Raw genomic sequence first — 23,584 nt, 5'->3', positions numbered from 1 at the left:
AATCTCTTCAGTATCAAGAGCTTGAACTAATGTATAGAATAAATCAATCAGAGTTTAAGAATTAAAATTCCTCAGATAATGACTTCATCTTTGGCTTTAATCTTTGAAATCCTTGACTTTTCTTCTATTTTCTCCTTTCCTTCAAGCTTCATACCATCAATTCCAATAGCTTGTGATCTGAGAGATCTTTCATCTTCTGCCTGACTGATTTCGCTTATAACTATACCTTTGGTTGGTCTGTTTGAAGGATCATCTTCATAAAGTACTTGAGAAATAACACCAATATCAGCATTTGTTGTCTTCATAGAATTTAAAGTCTTCCTCTGTTTGCTTTAGACGTTCAAGATCAATTCTAGGATTTCCCTTTTTCATATATTCTTCTACTTACCTCAGAATCAAATAATTAAATCTTTAGATCCTTGTAGAACATAATTATCTTTCTTCCTTTAGCTTTCAGTGTTTGAAGTTATTGGCTTGCTTTAGCACCAGCTTCTTTCTCCAGAATACCTTGGTCTTCATCATTAATAGTTGTGAATTGTGAAGATTATAGCATTTTATCCTATCTAGCTTGACTGGCTTCGATTGCAGCTTGTCTCATAACTATTTGTGAAATTTATTTCTGAATTTCCTGATGAGTAAGCAGCTTTGAAGCAATCAATGATTCTTTAATTTGATTGATTTGAACTGTGTGTAAAGATCTAACAACTAATGTTGATGCTTTCAGATGATTCAGTACATCAGGATTTGTAATCTTCTGTTCAGCTGTTTCCAGATGTTCAACTACACGTGTTCTGGAAATAGGATATGTATTATCTTTCCAATAAGCATTCTAGAGATTATTAGAATAATCATGCTTCTTCTTAGCATCTAACTCTATCAGATTTTGTTGTCTCACATGCATAGGCATATCTTTAGGAAAGAAAAGACCATTCTCAAGATCTAACATAGCATTAGATACATGAGTTTCTTTACCATCATTAGATGCTTCAATAGCAGCTGGATCTTGCACTAATTTCTGAACTTTATAGGCAACTTCAATATGCAGAATAGAATGAGAAATTGATTCAGTGGCTTCATAAGCTTCAACATCTTTAGCAGTTTTCTCCACAATTTCAAGTATTGTAGTAAATGAATTGGAGCTTCAATATGAACTTCCAGGAACTCAGGTCCTGTAGAATGATAAGGTGATTATGAAATGGATGAATTTTTATGAATGGACTGTTGTGGTACTACATCTTCAGCAACAACAGGGATTATCTCATGTGATAAAAAAGAAGAATGAATGGATTGTTTTTCAACAAAAATATGGATTATCTCTTGTGGTGGAATGCTAGAATATAAGGACTGTAAGAAAGTATCAGTACTTAGACTTGTAGGGAGATTAATAGCCTTTGATACATTAGAGTTTTCTTGAGATTTAACAGATTGTTGTTCAGCATCTGTTCCTTTAGTACTATCAGCATCTGCAAACATATAGCAAATAAAACTAAATATCTCTATTCTTTTAAGGTAGTCTCACTACTCTCACACCACACATCCCATGACTTTTAATAGTCCGAGCTTCCTCACAAGGATTGCTAAATCCTATCTTTCATCTACCTCTCCTTTTGACAATAAGGATCCTGCCACTCTTAAATTTTGTTTTTCTCTCAATCTTTTCAAACATCTCACGGAAAAAGGCTCAAAAAGATTATCCTACAGAAATAAGAGGTGGCTAAAGACGGGTGATTTGTGATCATACAACTAGAGGTAGTCCATAACTAAGGTCTAGTGGTAATCATGTGAACAAGATTTCTATCATGAAAAGCATACTATAAATGCTGAAAGAACTAAATCAGTATTTAAAAAAAATGCTGATAAAATAACACCAGTATTTATACCTTGTGAATTCACAATTGGGCTCACAATAGATACTGTGGTCATGATAGTTGTTGTTCATCAATAATGAGGATCATCCTTCAAATGCACTAGCTACAATTGCTGATCCATTACTAGTTGCTAGTTTGAAAAAACATCTTGATGTGCTGTTTGTTCCTCCACTATCATTACTTCCATTTGCGGAATCGCGTTCAGCTATTGCTAACTTCTCATATATTCTCATGTTTGTATGATTATAAATAGTCTCTTATTTGAGATTACCTCTATTTATATGAAAAGCATACAACTCTTCTCAGCCATCTCTTATTCTTTTGCTATATGTGCGATTGAGCCTTTCTGTGAGACTTTGTGAAAATAAAAAAAAATATTTTGAGTGGCAGTCTCTTGTACTGGCAAAAGGAGAGGTAGTTTTGAGACAAGAATCTTATAAGTTTTTCTTTACTTATAAAGTGTCTTCTGTGAGAATAATGTTACTATTAAAAGTAATATGTTGTGTGAGAAGTGATAAGATCACTTGAAAAGAATAGAGAGATTTAGGTGTCACTATCTTTCTGTTTCAGGATCACATCAACCACATGCATCTCTTGTAAAGAATCTGGATAAAGGCAAGGAAATTATGCCTGATTCCGCATATTCTTTAGGTGGCGTGTCTGATTCTGACAATGATAGTGATGACGATGATCCTAATTCTGCAAGTCTGCGATTAATGCATCTAAGAAGTCCAATATTGGTTCTTCTTCGCACTTCACTGAAAATCCTTCTTATTACAATCCTGATGCTGAGTATTTTAGACAGACATAATGGGATTATAAATGGAGAATTGCAAATTCTTCTGTCTCGTCTGCGGTTGGTCTGCAACACATTCATCGTGCCTATGATGAAATTCAAACTCCTGATCTAAGGTTGAATCTTAAGGCCTCAACCATTTCTGTTAAAGGAATTCACTCTGAACTTGATGAAATGAAGAAGTCTCATGCTGGTATCCAAGAGAAAATTGATGGATTTTTGCTTCACACACCTAACTCAGCTGAAATCAAAAGTGTGAAAAATACCATCAAACATATTAAACTCAAGATAGCATAGCCTCTAGACTTTCTTTCTTAGAAGATAAGGTTTCTTCTATAGGTGACAAACTGGATGCTCTGTTTTCTCTTCTTTCAAATACTGATGCCAAAAAGGGGGAGAATGTAGTTGCTACAAAATGTACAACAGATTCTATTCAGATAAAGGATAAAGATATTGATGATGAAGGTGAAAAGAATAATCAAGTTACAGATGTTCAAATTTCTTCTACTGCTCAACAAACTCAACATTCCAAGAAGAATGATTTGTCAGGACAGAGGAAGTCTACTGGTGCTGATAAAGCCAAGCACAAGACTACTGCTGATACTCCTGAGGATGATGACATTACAATTTATAATTTAGCAGGTGCTAAAGGGTTGTTCTTTCCTCATAGGCATAAGGAAACAGGTGAAGAGATTGTCTTGTACTATAAAGACAAAAAGTTTGAGCAAAAGAATGCTAGGACTGCTCTTAGGTATATAACTGAAGAATTTCCTGATCTAACAGCTGAAGAAGCGGTTATGCAATAAAAGGAGCTTTTAGCTCAAATTGAAGCTGAAGCTAACACTTCTAAGGGAAGAGGAAGAAGAGGTGGTAGATCTGCAAGAGCAAGAGGAAGAGGAAGAGGCAGAGGAAGAAGAATTTCTAAACCAAGTCAAGTGACTGTATTCAACTCTACTTTTCTGAATTTTCTATCCAGAGAAACTTATGTTCCTGTACAAGGAAATGAAGAAGATGAAGAAGTCCAGAAGCTAGAAGAGTTAATTATACCAAGGAAGAAAAGATCAGTCATTGGCATTGATCAAGCTGATACAACAAATCTGAATGTAACTCCTGATGCAGACACAAATCCTGAGGTAAAAGCAGATCATGATGCTGTGAACCTGATAACTTATTTTCACTCTAATGAAAAAGTGATCAAAGCATTAAATGAGTCAGCTCCATCCCTAGTAATCACTCCTCATATTTTAGAGGCTGATGAAAAAGAAAATATTGATAGAAGGAAAGCTGATCAAGCATGCAAAGAATATTTGCAGAGAGTTTTAAAATCAAAGAGGGAGCTATGGCATAAAGCAGATGGGAAGACTGATGATTTGTAATCAAAATATGCTCCGTTCGGCAAGAAGAATAGAAAATGGAAAGACATCCGTGTATTCAATTATTCTAAGGGGTTCAAGCATGTTAAATTTATGTCAGCTGGGTTAAGAGATTCTATCTCAGAACAGGAAGATGTTGATAAGTCCATCAAGAAGCCTTCTTCGATGGTATATAATGAAAAACTGTAACTTATCAAATCTTGAACCAGAGGAGGCATTGGTCATTCCGGTATAGAGATCTTAGAATCTGATATGCTGGATACAGATACTCTGACGGTAAATCTTGATGAAAGAGTTTTTCCTTCACATCTTGAGAAAGTTGAAGCTGTGAAAATTGTTCATAGAAAGATAAATGATAATGATGTCAGAGAAAAGATTTTGTACTTTTTCAGGGATGGTAAAGTAAAAAGCTTTACATTGCAGCAACTCTTAATGAAGAATGTGACAGAATTGAAATACATTCACTATCTTCTTAGAGTTGAGAACAAAGTCACCAGAAACTGGTCTTCTATGATACTTGAAGTGATCAGAAGAAGAGTCATGACAAAAGATGATAAATACAATGGTGAATATGTTCCTGAATACATAACTTATACTGGTCAAGAAATGCAGATGAAAAAGGGAGCTACAGTGCTACAAGTTTTTCTCAACAGTCCTCAGTTATCCTTCAGTCCTGATCATGAAGATGGCAGTTCAAGTTTCATGTTGATTGGTAATCTTGATATAAGTAAAAGCTCAATTTCTAAGTTAAGATCAGCTATCTATCAGCTTGGAGAAGATATTGAAGAGAAGAGAAAGTTGAAGAAAAAGCTTGTAATAAGCTTTACTCCTTGTACATTTTGTAGATTGTTTTGGCATCATTGACAATGTAATTTATGCTTCATTGCATTAAGTATAATTGGGGGAGATTGTTACATATTAAATTCTCAATGGTCAGAAGAAGCTCAGGACCTAGCTGTTTGGGTGTCATTAGGATCTGATGTACCCTCAGGATTTGGTATGTCATCAGTATTTGTATGACATCAGTATTTGAAGACAGTCAACATTAGAGGATTTGTTCTGTTCCTTATAATGTGGAGCAGATATCTTTTACGTATGAGTTATAGGACTTTATCTATTTAGTTTAAGATATGTATCAGTTTCAGTTAGTTTTTTATAATCCATATCTTATATTAATCTGTTGTAGTTGTGTAGTATATAAACACAGTTTAGGTCATCACTTAGTGATATAACACTCGAGCATCATTCGACCTAGCAGCTCTCAAGAACATCAATATTTCTTGAGAGGATTTTGTAACAGTTTTTATCAGAAATATAAAATGCTGTTATATTTTATTACTTGTTCGAAATATTTATACAATTGTATCTAACTCCCTTAAACAATTGTATCTTTACTGGGCAACAAATTAGACACCTATATATACTTTACGGGCAATAAGAACTTGCAATGCACAAAGAAATTTCCTCGTTAAATTAAATAACTAAATTAAATTATCTATTTTTAACCCGAAGAGATGCCTTCAAGACAATGCATTACAATTAATAAGAAATTTTCTAACATGGTTAAAAATGCTACTTCAAATTTTAAAATAAATGGTGCTCTAACACACAAATATAATGGTCTGTCATTATAGGAAGTGTAAAGTAAAATATTTGCAAGCTTGCTTTTAATAATAAATGTGATGCCATTTAACCAGCTAATTTGGACGTTAGTTGCACTCGTCTTTCAACTTCTAAGTTTTGGAATAGAAAAGGCGTACACACTACAGTTAAGGTGACGATTCGAATAACTGAATCTATTTTGGATTGTATTAATTTCGGATCAGATTCATTTTCGGATTATGATATATTTGGAGGAAATTCCAATTAGATAAAATGTGATTTAGTTTGGGTCTAATTTAAATTAATAGCGGATGATTCAGATTATGATCGAACAAAATTCAGTTCGGATTGAATTTGGTAAATAAATATATAACAAAAATAACAAAAGTTAAAGAACAAAAATTAATAACAAAAATTCAGTTCAGATTATAATAAATAACATAACAGTTTTGATAAACAACAAAAATTTATATTAATTAAAGGTAAAATCTTTGTGTTCATAAATATTCAAGATTTGACATCTCTTATTAGATCAATACGATCCGATGATCAAGAATTGAGTAATTACTGTTGTGTGCATGTAGAAGATATGAATGTTCAAAAAATTAAGTTAAGCCATCACTTACCAATTTGAATAGAAAAAGTCATGATGGTTAGTATTATGTTGATTGTAGATGTGGTTGATATATATTAAGAAGAAATTAACAAATGGGTTAAAAACTATTTTTTTTGGGTTCAATTATATTAAAATTTCCTATATATGAAGAAAAATAAAAGAAATAGCGCAACTGAGATGATTACTTGGACGGAATAGTCAAGAACGTACTACAATTGGGCTGACTTATAAATTAAATATCAATAAACCGTCTAATTGTACTGAAATTATACTTAACAACGGATTGGGATTTTCTCCAATCTCAATCAATAATCAAATAACTAATTTCTCATACATAATTATAAAATATGTGCAAAACGACTTTTAGCTACAATGTATTCATCCTTAGATGTAGAGATTTATACTGAGTTCCACTTTTTGCTAAACCATGAAACCGGCTTGATTCCTAGAAATTGACAGCTTTTGGTTGTACTTTTTCTTGCCAATTATGCAACCTGCATAGACTACCTCTAAATAACCAATTAGATCAAAACCAGATTATCTGGGATCCTAAATGCCAAGGTTTAGTGTCCCTTTTATATATTTTAAAATTCTATTTATAGCTACTAAATAAAAATCTCTAGGATCGGATTGAAACCTAGCACATAAAAAAATGGCAAACATAATATCTTGTTGAATGGCTGTTAAGTATAAAAAAATACAACCATGCCTCTATAACTAATAATATCCACATTCTTTTCAAAAGTGTTCATTTTTAGTTTAGTGGCAGTTGGTATAGGAGTCTTGGCTGGTGAACAATTTGATATGTCAAACTTCTTTAAAATATCACCCATATATTTAGTTTGACCTGTTAAAATTCCTTGTTTCACTTATTTAACTTGTAAGCCAAGAAAATAGTTTAGATCACCCTTCATGGCCCTCTCATACTTTCTTTGCAATATTTTTATAAACTTTTTGCAAAGTTTCTGATCAGTAGATTCAAAAATTTTGTCATTCACATAGATCTATACAAGAATACTAAAATCATTGACATTTCTATAACAGAGATTTTTATGCAATTCACCTATAGTAAAATGGTTTTCAAGTAAAAATTGAGATATAGTGTCATACCAGGCTCTAGGTGCTTCTTCATACTCTACAGTGCTTTTAAAACAAGATATACATACTCTGAAAATTCGGAAAATTCAAATCTTGGTGGCTGGAATATAAATATACTTCTTCTTTAAGTTCTCTATTTTGAAAAGTACTTTTCATGTCTATTTCATACACTTTAAAATTGGCATGAGCTGCATAGGCTAGAAAGATAATGATTGCTTTCTCTTGAGAGTAGCCTTTAGCAACTAATCTGGCTTTGTTCCTTGTAACCATGCCATTTTTATCCATCTTAGATCTTAATAATCATTTTGTTCCAATAATTAATCTTTCTTTTAGCCTCGGTACTAACTTCCATATTCGTTTCCTTAAAACTGGTTTAGATCTCCCTGTAGAGCTAAAATCAAGTCTGAATTTAGTAGACCTTCCTCAACTCGTTTGGGCTTTTCTTGTAAGAGAAAGCTATTGTACAAATATTCCTCTTAAGTTGCTCTTATAGTTTTAACTCTAGTAGATGCATCTCTTATAGTTAATTCAAATGAATGACTTCTTGTCCATTTTCTTTATGAAGGAAGATTTGTCCTTGACGACGTGACTTCATTATCGTCATTCTAGTCACCTAGTTTGAAGTTATGTTCATTAAAGGTTCCCTGGATTTTGAGGGTTGATTAGCAGTTGATAGTGTCACTACTAGAAAACCTTCAATAGATATCAGCCAAAAACCGATGTTAAAAGTTTTGATGACCGATGTCTATGCAAGTGTAGAGAAAGGTACCCCATATGACATCGGTTATAAAATGATGTCTGGGAACATCTTTAACATCCGTTTTAGCTTAAAAGCCGATGTGTATTCTCTATTTTTAAACAGAAACTGCATTACAATCTTTTCAAATAGCTTTTATATGATCTAATTATGAAACTTAACTATAAATTTATAAAGTATAAATCAGCATTTACATCGTTTATAAAAACAAACCCGATGTCAATTTTGCTTTTAACATCGCTTTTGAAAGAAAATCGATGTTAAAGCCTCCTTTTGACATCGATTATAGATTCTGGCCTGATGTGTTATATTTTTTTAACATCGGTTTCCTTATGTTAACCGTAGTCTTTCTATGCATATCTCATCATTTTGTAGTCGATGTAAAAGGTATTAAACTTTCTCCTTCTTTGACATCAGTTTTTAAAAATGTGCCGATATATTCGTTTGAAATTTACATCAGGTGCTTTGCAGATTTGTTTAAGAACTAATGTCCATGTATCATTTTAACAACATTTTTTAAGAATGTGTGCAGAAACTGATGTCTATATACCTAAAAATTAGACAGGTACTATTTGTTTTATATGCACCCATATATTATATGCACTCAAAAAGACCAAATGATAAAAAGAAAAACATATGCCAAAATGAAAATCTATTAAACCTAAAAAAAATACCTACAAATCAAAATCATAAAATTCTGTTCATCATTGCAAAATCACCAAAACCAACAAAATTCGGAGGTCATCAACTATATAGATTAACAACATTATCTAATCCATCCAATTGGCCAGCTATGCACATCATATCTAAACTACATATTGTACAACTAGTCTTCAACTACAAACAAAGTCAAAACTAAATTTTCCAGAGAACATTTCTCAACATAAAACTCAGAATCAACTCCAAAATATATACGCACACTATAACGCTCATGCACCAGCAATAACACCAATGCCCATAAACCAACAGTAAGTGCTTCAAAATTTGAAGTGAGCTATGGCAATACCGCTTGACAAGAGTTCCTAATAAGTAAATAGATACATTACGGGCTTAAAAGAAGTTAGATAAAACATGACCAGTAATGAAAATCATATGTAGTTAATATAGTTAAGCACCTGCATTTATTCGAACCCACTGATTCCGACCCCAGTATCAGCTTCTTGAAGTATTCCCATATAATTTGTGCCATCACTAATTTCCATTTTGATCTTTCCAGTTTTTTCTTTAACATGTCTAGTAACCTGTAGTTTTATATTAAGAACTGGATTTCTAGTACATAGGTAAACATAATTTTTTGGTAACCCACACTACAAGAAAAAGGTTAATAGACGTCACATATTAGACATCGTCAAGTCCTGCAACTGATGTCTAATATTTAATACACATCATCCCGCGTAAATGTAATGTCTTTCTGTATTTAGGACATCGTCTCATATTAAAACTGATGTCTTAAATTTCATAAAAAAAATTCAATCCACGGCAACCCCAATTCTTTTCCCCTTAGCCAAAAATATTCCCTCTTTACCAATTTTTTTATGTTCCCCGTCTTTCATCTTTCACTCAGAAAAATTCTCCCTCTCAGACTCCCTCTCATCCCTCTCTAATCTCTCTATCTCTCCCCGACCTTCATTTTAAAATTGAAATTGATCTTCAACTATCTCTGCTCTCGTATTCTCATCCTCAAACCCAAGCTTGCAAACCATAGTTTTTTAAATTGGGGTTTTTTTCAATTAAAACCCTAGTTTTTTAAAATTAGGGTTTTATAAAATTGAAACCCTTATTTAATATAATGAGCACCGTATTATTTTTAAGTTACTAACTATTTTGATTTCATTTTTGTACAAGATAATTGTTGTTTTGTTTGTGGCGTGTTGTATAAGAGGAATGGCACGGGCTTTTGATTCCAACTCGGTTAAACCCCAAGAACAACTCACCAAGTCAGCTCAGTTGTTTCAGGTATTGATTCAGTAACTTTTTTGCTTTTGAATGGTTCTTCTTATTTTTGTTATAGTTTGAAGAATTGTAGTGCTGGATTTTGATAGTTGTAGTAATATTGCTGATGTTTTTTGAGGAAATTTTTGAGTTATTTATATTTGAGTTGCAATGAGAAAGAGCCTCGCAGTTAAGTAGAATTTCGATTTCTTTTTAGTAATTATTGTTGAGGGTTCTTTGCTTCTTATCATTATTTGATTCTATTATAAAAATTTAATTGGTATATTGTTATAATTGATGCATGATGATGCTCTGTTTAGTATATGTATTACAATTTGTAGAAGAATTTGCAAGATTTTGAGAACTTAGGTGCATTCGGTCAACCAGGTTCTTCATCGTCGGTAGTCGGAGCTCTAGTAAACAAAGATCAGAAAATGCAATCAGCGGAGTAGCTCGTGTTGGATCTCAGTAATCCCGATGTCAGAGATAACGCTCTTCTCGAACTCCCTAAGGTTGTTTTACACACACATCATTTTTATTATTTATTTTTAATCCAATTTATGTCTTTTGTGTTTTATGCATTTTCAATTTGTTGTTAATTAAATTAATATTTCTGTTTTATTTTTTTTTACTTTTTCAATTTTTTGATTTTAGTTTTATGAAGATCCTCTTGAAGATGCATACATGAGTCTGAATTGTTTGTTACTTTCCTTTATGAATACTTGTGTTGGAAAAGATTAAAGATTGTGTTTATTTGCAGAGGAACCTATGATTATTTTCGGATTTTTAATAGAGATTTAATTTTTAAGGAAGCGCTTCTGCTTGTAAGGGGGACAATCAGTATCTTGGTATTGAATTTTGATATTTTTTGTTACCTATTAAAGCTAGAGTCTGTCTGTTGGATTCCTGGAGGCGGTGGTTTATGTTTCATGTAAGTTTTTAGAATTTATTTATCTTTTATTTTATACTTACAGTAGAATTCATTTATAAAAATTCTTTGTTGTGCTATTGGCGGTCTACCTGTGTATGTGCAAGTCACTAAACATCATATCCACTATTTGTTCCATATTTTTGTCACACTGTAATAATTTAAATTAGTGGGCACCTGAGTTAAATTAGTTTCACGAACAAAGATTTATAATTAGGAATTGTGTGCATTTTATCTTTGTATTTATATGAAATTGTTTCAATTTACCCTGTCTTGTCACCCCCAAATTTGACGCCAGTACAATCAAACAAAGTCTGGAATGCACTAGCGCTTCTCCAAGTAATTTTCTTTTTCTTTTTGTGATAAATTTATAGCAAAACATTCAGCCAGTGGAACACTAATTTTTAGTAGTGTTAAGAGATGCCTTGATACTATGCACTTCAATTATATTATAATTATTTATAGATTTATCTACAGTTCTACACCAGTTCATTACTCGTGTTATTGTTTTTGCAGTGTGTGGCTTCCCACCCAGATACGAGATTGTTGTTCCTTAATGGTAAATATATTTATGTTGTTCCTGATATAATTATAAACTATTGTTCAGTGACATAAGTCACTTCTATAGTTGTAGACTCCGTACTGTCTTATGATTTTCTAATTCGATTATACTCTATAAATCTAATTTTTTTTAATTCATTTCTAATGTGTAGCAGATGTTGACATCTTATGAATGTTTCGAAAATAAGAGAGACAACTTGTATATGTTATTTCTATATATAACCTACGGTCTCTCAATGTTTCCTTCAACAATGGTCAAACTGTATATAGCTATTTGCCTGCTCATATTAGCTTTATATACACACACATCATATATATATATATATATGTGTGTGTGTATGTGTGTGTATCTTAGTAGGTTTAGGAGCTACATTCTAGATCTTATTACACACAATAGTGACTAGATCAGTGTGAATATTTCCACAGCTCAAAGTCAAAAGATCATTTTTGAAAACCAAGAGACAAAAGAAAATGAAATATCAATTGCGGCCACATTCATAGTGCAAAAAATCTTATTAGATGATGTTGGATTGGATTACATCGGTACAACTGCAGAGCAATTTTTTGTTGTGGGTCGCGTTCTGGCAAACATGGTTGCTGCTCTTGCTGAGCAACCATCATCACGGCTGTTGAAGCATATTATTCGCTACTACTTGCGCTTATTAGATAATCCAAGGTAAGTCATATACTATCCACTTTCTTAACCTGCATTGGGCTTCTCGTGTTGCAACATTCACAATTTACAGATGTCTATATCTTATTATCTGTCGTGCTGGGCTTGTGATGCTTTGAGAAGTTGCCTTCAAGATATGCTGAGAGATTCTATATTTAGCAGCTGCCTGAGGGTAAGTACTTTTCAGAAGCTGTTATTGTCAAAGGAATTCTTGTAATGGTTCATATGTAATCAGTATTGAGTGTTTGATGTGTATGTATAGTTGGTGGAGAATTTAGGTGATGTGATTGAGAACGGGACATGCGATCAGCATTCCGTTTCTCTGGTTTGTGTTCTGTTATTTTTACGGATATCGAAATGCTATTTTTTGGGTTACGTAATTGTATTTGATTTATTAATTGTTTGGTTAAATGAAAGAGGTCAACAAATTAAACAACCATTTTGAGAAGTGCAAGCATGTTTTGAACTCCATTTCGGGGTCTATCAATGAATCGGTAGTTGCTTTCTTAGTGATTTTGCTTTTGATGTATAATTTTTTTTCTTTCGCCTTGCTAATATTTTTATACGGCTCTGGAATTATCTTTGGCCGGAACAAGTTTTTCCTTTGTTAGTTTCCCAGCTAATAATGGCTTACGTATTATACATTCTGGACTGGTTTATTGATATGAATTATGCATATGTTAAAAGGGATTCAATTATGTGATCTATGTTCTGCAAGATTTTGAATTTCTATTTTTGCTGCTTGCATTTGTTTGAGTTGACTACAGTTGAAATTTAATTTAGTTGACAAGATGTTTGTTGACTACAGTTGAAAATTTTTGAGAGCAGCTTGGTCACCGATTATGGGCTTGTGGAGTTGAAAAGATGGCAATAAAGCTGATAGTTAGTGAAGTTGGTGATTGCTAGTATATAAAGTTGGTCAGTGCTAGTATATTTCATAGTTGTTCAAACACTGATATGCTCCTCAGTTGCTTTATAGTTTAGTTATATTTTCTCATCAGGTTCTGATTGCATGGGTAGATCATTTTGAGCGTTGGGTCTGGATAAAAAATTCAGAATTATGTGACAAAACACAATGAATGCATATGGTGTAGTTGTAGATGACTTTGGTCTGGAAACAGTGCAGGAAAAGTTGATGGAAGAATTTATTCATTTAAGTAGTGTAACACCTAAAAATAAATATATTCATCACTTTTACTGTGTTAAATTTGATGTTTAAGAAACAAATACAAATCAGTTTTTGTAATAAAATTGATGTCTTTAGGCACATTGACATCGTCCAAAATTGATGTCTAACGTCTTAATCAATATCGTTTTTTTAAGAATAAAGCCGATGTCTATATAGACAAAGACATCGGGCAAAAGTGATGTCTAGGAAGCACAAATACATTGTTTTTTTTCGAAAAATATCGATGTCTTGAAGAAAATAGACATCGTCCAAAACCGATATCTAATACACCTTTGCACATCAGTATTTTTTTTAAAAAACGATGTCTAAAAGCTCAAAGACATCGCTTTTAGGGGATGTTTAAGATTTACAGAAACAACACTACTATTTTAAAAGCCGATGTCTAAGCCTTTTTTTGTTATGTTAGTAGTTGTTCAATGTCATATATTTAATGTAATTATAACATAAAAATAATTATGTTTAGCATATTTTGTAAAAATTGGGACCTTAGACATCAGAAAATTACTAAAAACTGATGTTTATGCTAGTATATACATCGGTTTCTGGCCGATGTCTAGAATAGACATCGAAGACTAAGACATCGGTCAAAAAACACAAAGACATCGGCAAGAAACCGATGTCTATTAGCTTTTTTCTTATAGTGGCAATAGTATTTCTTACACTTTTTGTAAAACTTATAACTTCTTTTATAGTTGAACACTTACCAGCGCCTTCTATTTTGGTGATGAGTGACAATAAATAACAGAGGAACATGTAATCACAAGATTTATAACCAAAAATCAATTCTGCTCGTAAGAGAAACAATTCAATCACATATCACAATTAGATGAAAATGATTTTCTATCTGTATCCCCGTTCATTCTCATGCCATGAAATAAGCTTTGACAAAGTTATATTAGAGCAATTCCTCCTTTCCCATCAAGATGCTTGACCTGGAAAATTTAAGACAACGAATAAGGTATCGCATCTTATATTCATGGACAATATGACAAACTATATAGTAAATTCATTCATTTCACAATGAATGAAACAACTAACAAAGAGCCTAGTTTTTAAATGTGAACTAGTTTAATATATTAAAAATTTTGCATGGTTCCAAAGGTGACTCCTAATCAGGCAGTTCAAAGAGTAATTAGCTAGGTAAACAACTTTCCGGTTCAGAATACAACTCATGCTTACAAGGTTTGGTCTCACAAATCATATATCTCTAGATAAAGTGTTGAGACAGGTTAATGAATTAAGTGAAAGAAGACAACCGCAAGTTTGCCTTCTGTCACCCATAAAGTCTGTGAAGACCACATCATCTTCAATGTATCCCAAAATTCACTTGACCTTTCCTCGGACTCTTCCTTGATATAGTATAATAATATATTATATAAAAACAATGAAATAAATAAAGACAAAATTAATACAAAACCTAACCTTAGAAATTATTCATAATACTTAAGCATATACTTTAATATAGATAAGTTCATAAGCAATAAATTAATGATTCTTACATAGTAGTAGCTTTAATTTGTTCGTAAGTGGCCTTCTTTTCTAGCCTAGTAGTGAGATCAACAACTGTGACATCCACAATAGGAACTCAAAAATTAATATACAAATTAGATGTAGGCATTATAGAAAAATTTATCAACAAACCACAACAGAAGGTGACCGTAAAAATGTTCAACCATAAGCTAATCATAAACATAATATTAAAGTGCTGCTAGGAATACTATTAAATGAAGCAACTCTTTCACCTCTCCAGTTCTTGGCAAAAGGTCCTTTAACAATTTTTTTGCTGGAGAAGAGATTAAGCAAATTAAAAGCTAATAAAAATCCAATATCAACAAAATAGTAGGAACTTATATCCCAATTTGTACCCCTACAATGTATTACGTGTATCAACTTAGTGCCCCTGGATAATGTATTGACCATGTAAGAAAAAGAAATTTAGATCATTATATTTGAAAATTTTCAACATTCTGACAAATGACAAAAGAGAGAGTTACACCCTTAGTGCCCTTGATGAAGTAGGTAATAACTAATAAAATATATGCATGTATATGTACAAGAAAATAAATTTGCAAATAAATATAGTGTCAGTTATCTAGTACATGTGTCACATATGAGGGGCACTTGTTTGTATATATATATATATATAGTTATATCCATACGGTTGGCTGGTTGAAAAATATTTTTATAATAATCAAAACATAATTTCGGGATTAAACGTTAGTTAGCTGTACTAGTCAAACTGATGCTGGACTTTTAAAATGGCAAACCAAATAAAATTATTTTGATATTAGATTTTGGTTATATCACTAATATATATATATATACATCCATATGGTTGGCTAGTTGAAAAATATTTTTAAAATAATCAAAACAGAAATGCAGGATTAAACGTTAGTTAGCTTTACTACTCAAACTATGCTTGACTGTTAAAATGACAAACCAAATAAAATTATTTTGATATGAAATTTTGGGTATATCACTAATATATATCAATTTAAATCCATACGGTTGGATCGTTAAAAAATATTTTTAAAATAATCGAAACACCAATTCAGAATCAAACACCAGTTAATTGTACTAGTCAAACTGATGCTTCACTGTTAAAATGACAAACCAAATAAAATAATTTTGAACTTTAATTTTGGTTATATCACTAATATATATCTATTGACATCCATATTGTTGGATCTTTGAAAATATTTTTAAAATAATCAAAACACAAATTCAGGAGTAAACGTTACTTAACTGTACTAGTCAAACCGATGCTTGATTGTTAAAATGGCAAACCAAATAAAAATATTTTGATATCAAATTTTGGTTATATCACTAATATATATATATATATATATATATTAATTTATTTAAATCCATACAATTTGATCGTTGAAAAATATTTTTAAAATAATCGAAACACCAATTCAGGATCAAACACTAGTTAATTGTACTAGTCAAACTGATGCTTGATTGTTAAAATAGCAAACCAAATAAAATTATTTTGAAATTTAATTTTGGTTATATCACTCATATAATCCATAAACCAACATATGCACTACACCCTGCTGATCAGTCAAGATATAGTGCAGATCTATACCCAACTGCATAGACCCACCAAACATATGGGGTACTCAGGCAGCTATGGCCCAATACTCAAGGAACCAGCCATCTCTGGCCCTTAGGGTCTAGCTCATCACTGTTCCTCATCTTAACCATCAAGTCCGTGGAGTATTTTGATGTCAAATTATTCCAATTTCAAAACATCCTGATCCAGGGTTCGCAAATAACCCGAACGAATGGGTACTTACTCAAGCGATCAATCGATAATCAAGGGATAAGATTAAAAAGGTACTTGCATAAATAAGAGTAATTGCAGTGAAATATAAAAACATTTAAATATTCTGAACTTAGAATAGGAACGAAGAAATATTTACAGTATTTTAGGATAAAGGTTAGGAATACTTGTCTCAATTGATAATCCTCTGATTTTTAACTAGCTGCCATATCACTCAGTCCTATTGCATTTGTATTTCCCTTGACAGGCTACTTGACCTTTCTTACCTTTTACATTCTTAGGTTTATTTTTATTATGAACCCACTCGTTTCATTACTACACGCAATCAGGCTTTACTTCTACAATCTCTGTCTGGCTTGGAATGCCTCGCACTATGTGTATCTATCATAAAAGATACTATTCAATTAACTTACAATATATAATTGACTAGTCTATACGATTATCCTTATCGTCTACCCGCCCGATAATAATAGATAAGGATCACATCTCAATCAAATAACATTTAAAAGACATGTTGACTCATAAATCACATAACACGTGTACATAAGCCACATGATCATGTTATTCATATAACACGTAGTTTCATAATTCATGTAACACATACGTTGGATCGTCAAAATATAGGTCTCGATGCGTTTAGAATTGAAATTGGGTCAAAAAGTGTATTTTATCGATCAATAATCGACTCAAGATGATTCATAAAACAAACGATCTTTTGATACAAAAGAAATTAGGTCTCGAAAGTATTTTTAGTGAAAGGAGAATATTTTTCTGAGTCTAGAGGCATTCATTTCGTATTAAACGAACGAACGGTTGATTTATTATAAATTTTTTAACATTTTTCGGAATTAAAATAGGTCTTCGAATCATTTTATAATTAAATAATAGGTTTTGATTACATGAATATGACTTTAAAATAATTTTATAATAATTATCGAGTCTTGAATATAATTTAAATTATAAAGCTCGAAACTATTTTTTTGAAATTTTTAAATCAAAAATAAATAATTAAATCTAAATAAATAATCAATTAAATTATTTAATAACTAATTAAATTAATTAATCAATTAATATTTATATTAATTGACTAATTAAATAATTAACTATCAACTAAAATTAATTAACTAAATAATTAAGATTTTTTTTGAATTAAAATATTTCCCAGAATATCATATAATGATTTTTAAAATTACAAAAAAAATGAAATTTTGAATTTAAAAATAGAAATTTTGATTTATTTTAAAACAAAATTCTAGAAACAGAATTCAGGAAAGGGAATTGGGGAAAAATGGATCGAAGCCGGGTTATTTCCCGGGTCAGAAACCGGGTCTTGGACCTGCCAAGAACAGGCGAAGAAATTGCCTGAAACCATGGAAGAATCCGGTGACCTTACAGCCGATTTCGGCGGTCACGAATCCTGCCACCAACGTAATCTTCTCGTCACGATTTTTAGACCAGAAAAATCCATATGATTTCAGCAATTCAATTAAGCCAACAACAACAACAACAACAACAACGAATAGGGGTGCATCGTCTCTGGCCAAACACCAAAGCTCGCAGGCTGTTATTCTGGCCAATCGCCGATTTTACATAAAACTCTACTAAAATTAGCGTGCTTTATATGAAATTAAGTATATAATTCATACGAATGTAACCCAATCAATTATATTAACCAATAATTCAAGAACAGTTCAGAAAATCAAATCGAAAAAATACATAAACCCATGAACTCGAGTTAATACTTCCAGGAATCGATTGGTACAATTAATTATGTAAATCGATTGCAAATCACCTCAGGAAGTTATCCCAATCATCCAAATCAATCAATAACCCTTAAATCAAAAAGTCCCAAATTCAATTAAGAACATTCATAATTATAAACCCTAATTCATTAATTCGATAATCAAACCCAAATTTTATGTTATTGAACTCGGTTTTTGACATATAATATACCAATTGACCAGAAAAATATTATCTACATGATGGAATCATCAAATCATATCAACATCAAGAACAAGTTTTTATAGTTTAATTATCAAATAATTCGAATATAAATAAATAAATAAGAAAATCACCTTAATTTCTACACTAAAATGATTGATTGATTAAGAAAGTACTTTTGGAGTGCTTCGTTTTGATATATGGCACTCCTGAATCGGAGTTCGATAACGCTTTCATTCGAGGGTTTGATTTTCAAGAACGTAACGTTTTAGGGTTTTTTCTCTATAATTACTGTATTTTTACTGATTGATTATGATTATACGAATAAAATAAAAGAAGAAACAGGCTATTTATATTTTTGGAATATTGGTTCATTTTGGATCTTATTGGATCGATAAATTAGTTACTTAGCCGCTAAATAACAGCAAAAACGATATGATTTGATATCCGTATTGGATAATTATCCTAACCGGGCTTTTTATAAAACACTTTATACGAAATTAATATAATGTTATCCCGTCTTTTGAGAATAAGGGTTTTGTTGATTTATCAAAATGATTATCGTATCGAAAATTTTGCGCCGGGCCGCGCACGTGTCAAACTGTAATCCGGATCGAAAAAGTCATAACAAGGAAAATGTCTGGAATTATTAGATTAGGTTGGGAAGGAGTTTTCGGAAGAGTTTCGAGTTGTAAAAATGTAAAAATGGTTGAAGTTGGATGATTCTCGGCTTTATAAAATAGTTTTGTAATTATTCAGAAAATAAATAAATAAATTCACAAATTATTATAAAATCATATAACACTCCAAAAATTACCAGAAAGATACCTTAATTATCTATATTTTATTCGGAACATATTAAAATTAACATGCTCACATTTTATTATATACAAACATCCAAATATTATTATCCATCATCGGATAATTCACATAATAATTATTTATTGATAAAAATAATTATACGCTATGTCCTGGATGTTACATCCTTCTCCTTAAAAGGATTATGTCCCTAAAATCACACTAAGGAGTAAATACTGATATTTTTCAAGTACCTCGCTTTCATTTTCTCAGGTGAATCTTTCAACCTTACAACTTTTCATAATTTTAACGTACAATACCAATCATTGTTGAACAGCCTCTCGCTAATAATATATTCTATTACGTGCTCATATATTCCAACTCAAGTCTCCATCTTATATAAGATGGAGCTAAATTATTCTTCCTGAGTATACACATATAAACACCCTATTAATCTGCTATACATGTGGCGGTGAAGCCAACTCACTTCCACTTATCCTGCCTATTTTACAGTCTCAAGAGGACCAACATAACGCGTATAAATTTTTCTTTTTTAATCTAAATCTAATTATTCATGCTCATGAACGTTTCCAACCGTTACCCATTCTCAAACTTCATTCCCATATGTTTCTTTATTCGAATAACCTAATTTATAATTGCTTCCAATCGCATTCAAGGCTCTTTAATCATTTCCGTAATCTTCTTCTTCATCTGCGAATGATGTACTGAGGCCATGGCATATTTGATTGCCAACGTTCTCGAAGTTATACTAGCATTAAGAGTTAACGAGAAAATCTCTATTAGGTACAACTGATGCACACACGTATCATCATACCTTATTTCCCTTGAATCACGATCGAGTAGAAAAATTTACAAACTTGGAGGTATCATCCGCATGTTCTAATGCAAATTATCATTTAGTTTGGTTCCAAGAAGTTTTTGTACGAAACTGACTACCATGCTCTCCCTGGACGTCTAGTCACATTTAACGTTCATTCTTTTCGCTATGTCGTATTATCCGAAAGTCTTCTTTGACATTTATGTTTTGCATCATATTCTTGGAATAACTTGTATCCTTTGAGTTAACAATATTTATCCAAATTCCCCTCTTTTAGTTCCGCCTTACTTTATGTTCGTTCATCTAGGAGTGGTATATACTATTCTAGTCCAACATAATTCACTGTATTTCAAATATTTTTGGAAAATCTTTAGTCAGATACTGTTGACCATTTACCATCAATTCCTGGATTGATGACGTACCATCATTTCTTCAAGCCGCAACTAACCCACTTATTAGACAAGCTGTTCATTGATAACAGAGAATGACTAGGTTTGGAATACCATATCAATAATGATTCCCTTGACGGTTTTCCCCATTTTCTCTTCATGTCTGATCACTGCATATTTCTTTTAACCTTCAGTACTTAACCATATTCCTGGGATGTATTTTCTATCTTAATTTATAAATGTTTCATCAAATTCTTCACTTTACTTATGTCCAAAAATATAAGATTAAGTAATAATATCGATCAGTTCCAATCTATACTTGAATCTGATAGCGCACCACAATCTCCTTATAGCAATATCAACTTATTCCTCGGGTAAGGTATTCGTTAAAAAAAGAATGCTTGGGTTTAATTAACGTATCCTAATAATTTAAATAACACTTACTTCATCTCTGGTTTTCGAGTGATTTTCTATATCGCCCCTTAACGAGCTATACTCATATTTGAAAAGGTAACGATAATATGTTCACCCTTTGATGATGGCTTTAGTTCTTCAATCAATATGACATTTATTTATATGTCCTATTTCCATTCCTATGTCGGGTCAATCAATACCTTGCCTTAAGTTTCCATATATAATCATAATCTCATATTGAATTTCTTATCTCCAAATATAAGTGTCTCACTTCATGTCCTACATTAGTTCTGGCATCCTGACGTTTATAACTTTCTTATATCCTAGACAATCTTACAAAATTTCTTTATCATCCTTTTGATTCAACTTTCCTTTCTATCCAAGTTCTCCATTCTCATGACTCATTTTCTCTTCTTAATATAAGCAACCCCTTCTTTCTAATTGTACTGATTTGATTATCATTAGATAAGCCCTTCCGTGGCTAATAGTGAAATGAAAGCTTCCTATACTAAATATTAGAATTCTTGTTAACAGAACTATCAAAATCTATTGACAGCGATTTATTTAGCCTTACTCACATAATCACTAATCGCAGAACTTTTATTTTAAATAACTTTAACTATTCTGTGTCACATTTCTGGATTTTTCGTATTGAAGATATGTTTTAAATTGTTGAGATCTCTGCCCGATGTACATCATCTTTCCTTCAAGTCCTTCAATAAAACCTCATTACAGATGATGACAGCTCTTTGATCGTCTAACAACATCCATATTTATGTAGTTATTAATTTTTTCTTCATTTTCTTCCTTCCTTTTCTTAGCTCTTACCTCGAACCTTTAGCTCTTCAAAACATTCTTCTCACTCGTATGTGCAAATAATATTTTAATTCTCTTATCTATTGCAAAGGGCATATTTATCCAATTTAAGCCTCGCAATCTTGCTGTAACATCACGCTGATTCCGCTAAACTTCTGAATTCTACTGGTGTCCTCACCTCCTCCAAATTTCTCATTGATTCGACTTCGGATCTGAAATCGCATCAGAATTTGACTTAATCTAATTGGAATTAATTACCATCTAACTAACCATAAGTGGTAAAATTCACCAATTAACTCTTTTAATTGATCAATCGAACCAAGTGATGGTTAGCTAAATGAAATCAAAGACCAATTATATAAAGTCAGTTTGTCTACAACCACTTCTTTCAAGAACCGAGATCACAATCATCTAGAGTATCAACAAGAATATTAATAACACACGAAAGTATACTTTTGACTTTAAAGGTGGGGTATTTCTAAAAATTTGGGCAGTATCTCTTCTATATTATGGATTACCAGTCAGACTCAAGCCGACACCGACAATCAACCAAACAACAAATCAACTATATATCAATCCGCCACCATCAACCCAACTCATCATTTCATCATACTTCAAAATATAATATGTTGATTTTTCTTTTTTTTTTCTTTTTTTCAAACTAGGGCGATAACCATATCTTTCGTTCATTCCTTCCACCTATCTCGGAACTCCATTAATGAATATAAAATTATTCTACTGTTTCTTAAAAACTTTTTTTATGGGTTCTTCTGGTTCATCGTTAAGCTCTTTAATTAACAATTTATGTCACTTATACCTGTTCATGAATCTGTTCTATAGAAATCCTTTAATCTTATTATTATTATTTTTTTTTTCCACAGCTCATACTTGTATATAGATATTTTTAAGAACTTATACTGTATCCTTTATCCGGTCAAACAAAACATATATCCTTGAGAAAATGTGCTTCTTTCATTAATTCACTTGTCTAATTCTTGATAATCAACACATGGTCTCAACCAACATTGTGAGAATTTATTTAGTTCAAAGCATTATTTCTTAAGAAATTTCACAATTGAATCCCCAATTCTTCATTTTCACTTATGTTTTTTTATACGGAACCTTCTTCACTGGCCCATTTATAAGTATTGAATTTACCGTAACTAACTTACTTGGGTTAGGAGTCGTAGCAGTTCCTTGAAGAACATGTTTGGGATTCATCAAACTCGAGATTTCTTCGATGTCAAAATTTCATGACAAACATCTCCCCGTGATTGAAGTATTTTTTCTCCATTTTACGTATTAATCGCTTGTTCGGGTCATTATTGAGAATTCCTTCATTCACTTCTGCTGTCTCGTCAATCGATTGCCTCGTCTGGTGTATGCAACTTCACTTGCTTATTACTATGGTTAATTTACCTCATTCAGTTTGCTAACTACTCTAATTCACGCTCATAATCTTAGGCTTGAAACAAATCATGTAGATAGATTTCAGCTTCTGATTTGATGTCATCGTGACAACCGCGTTATTGGCATGGTGCTTCTTCTTTGCACGGACATGTCCACCGTTTATTGGCTTGTAATTATCTTTATACTCAACAAGTAATTCTATCCGCTACAAGAGGTTATTTTACTTCTTTTAGAACGCTCAAAAAGTAGACTTTATACAGGAAGAGAATTTATGAATATGAATCTGATTGGAGATC

General features: G+C 31.8%; 1 pseudogene; it reads left to right on the top strand.

The window, feature by feature from the left end:
• Positions 1-10,476: 10,476 nt before the first annotated feature.
• On the top strand, positions 10,477-13,078 carry LOC141666299 (uncharacterized; annotated as a pseudogene).
• Positions 13,079-23,584: the final 10,506 nt, after the last annotated feature.

Source organism: Apium graveolens, chromosome 6 (assembly GCF_009905375.1).
Source record: "Apium graveolens cultivar Ventura chromosome 6, ASM990537v1, whole genome shotgun sequence".
Lineage (NCBI taxonomy): Eukaryota > Viridiplantae > Streptophyta > Magnoliopsida > Apiales > Apiaceae > Apium > Apium graveolens.
This window is presented reverse-complemented; position numbering and strand designations above follow the sequence as displayed.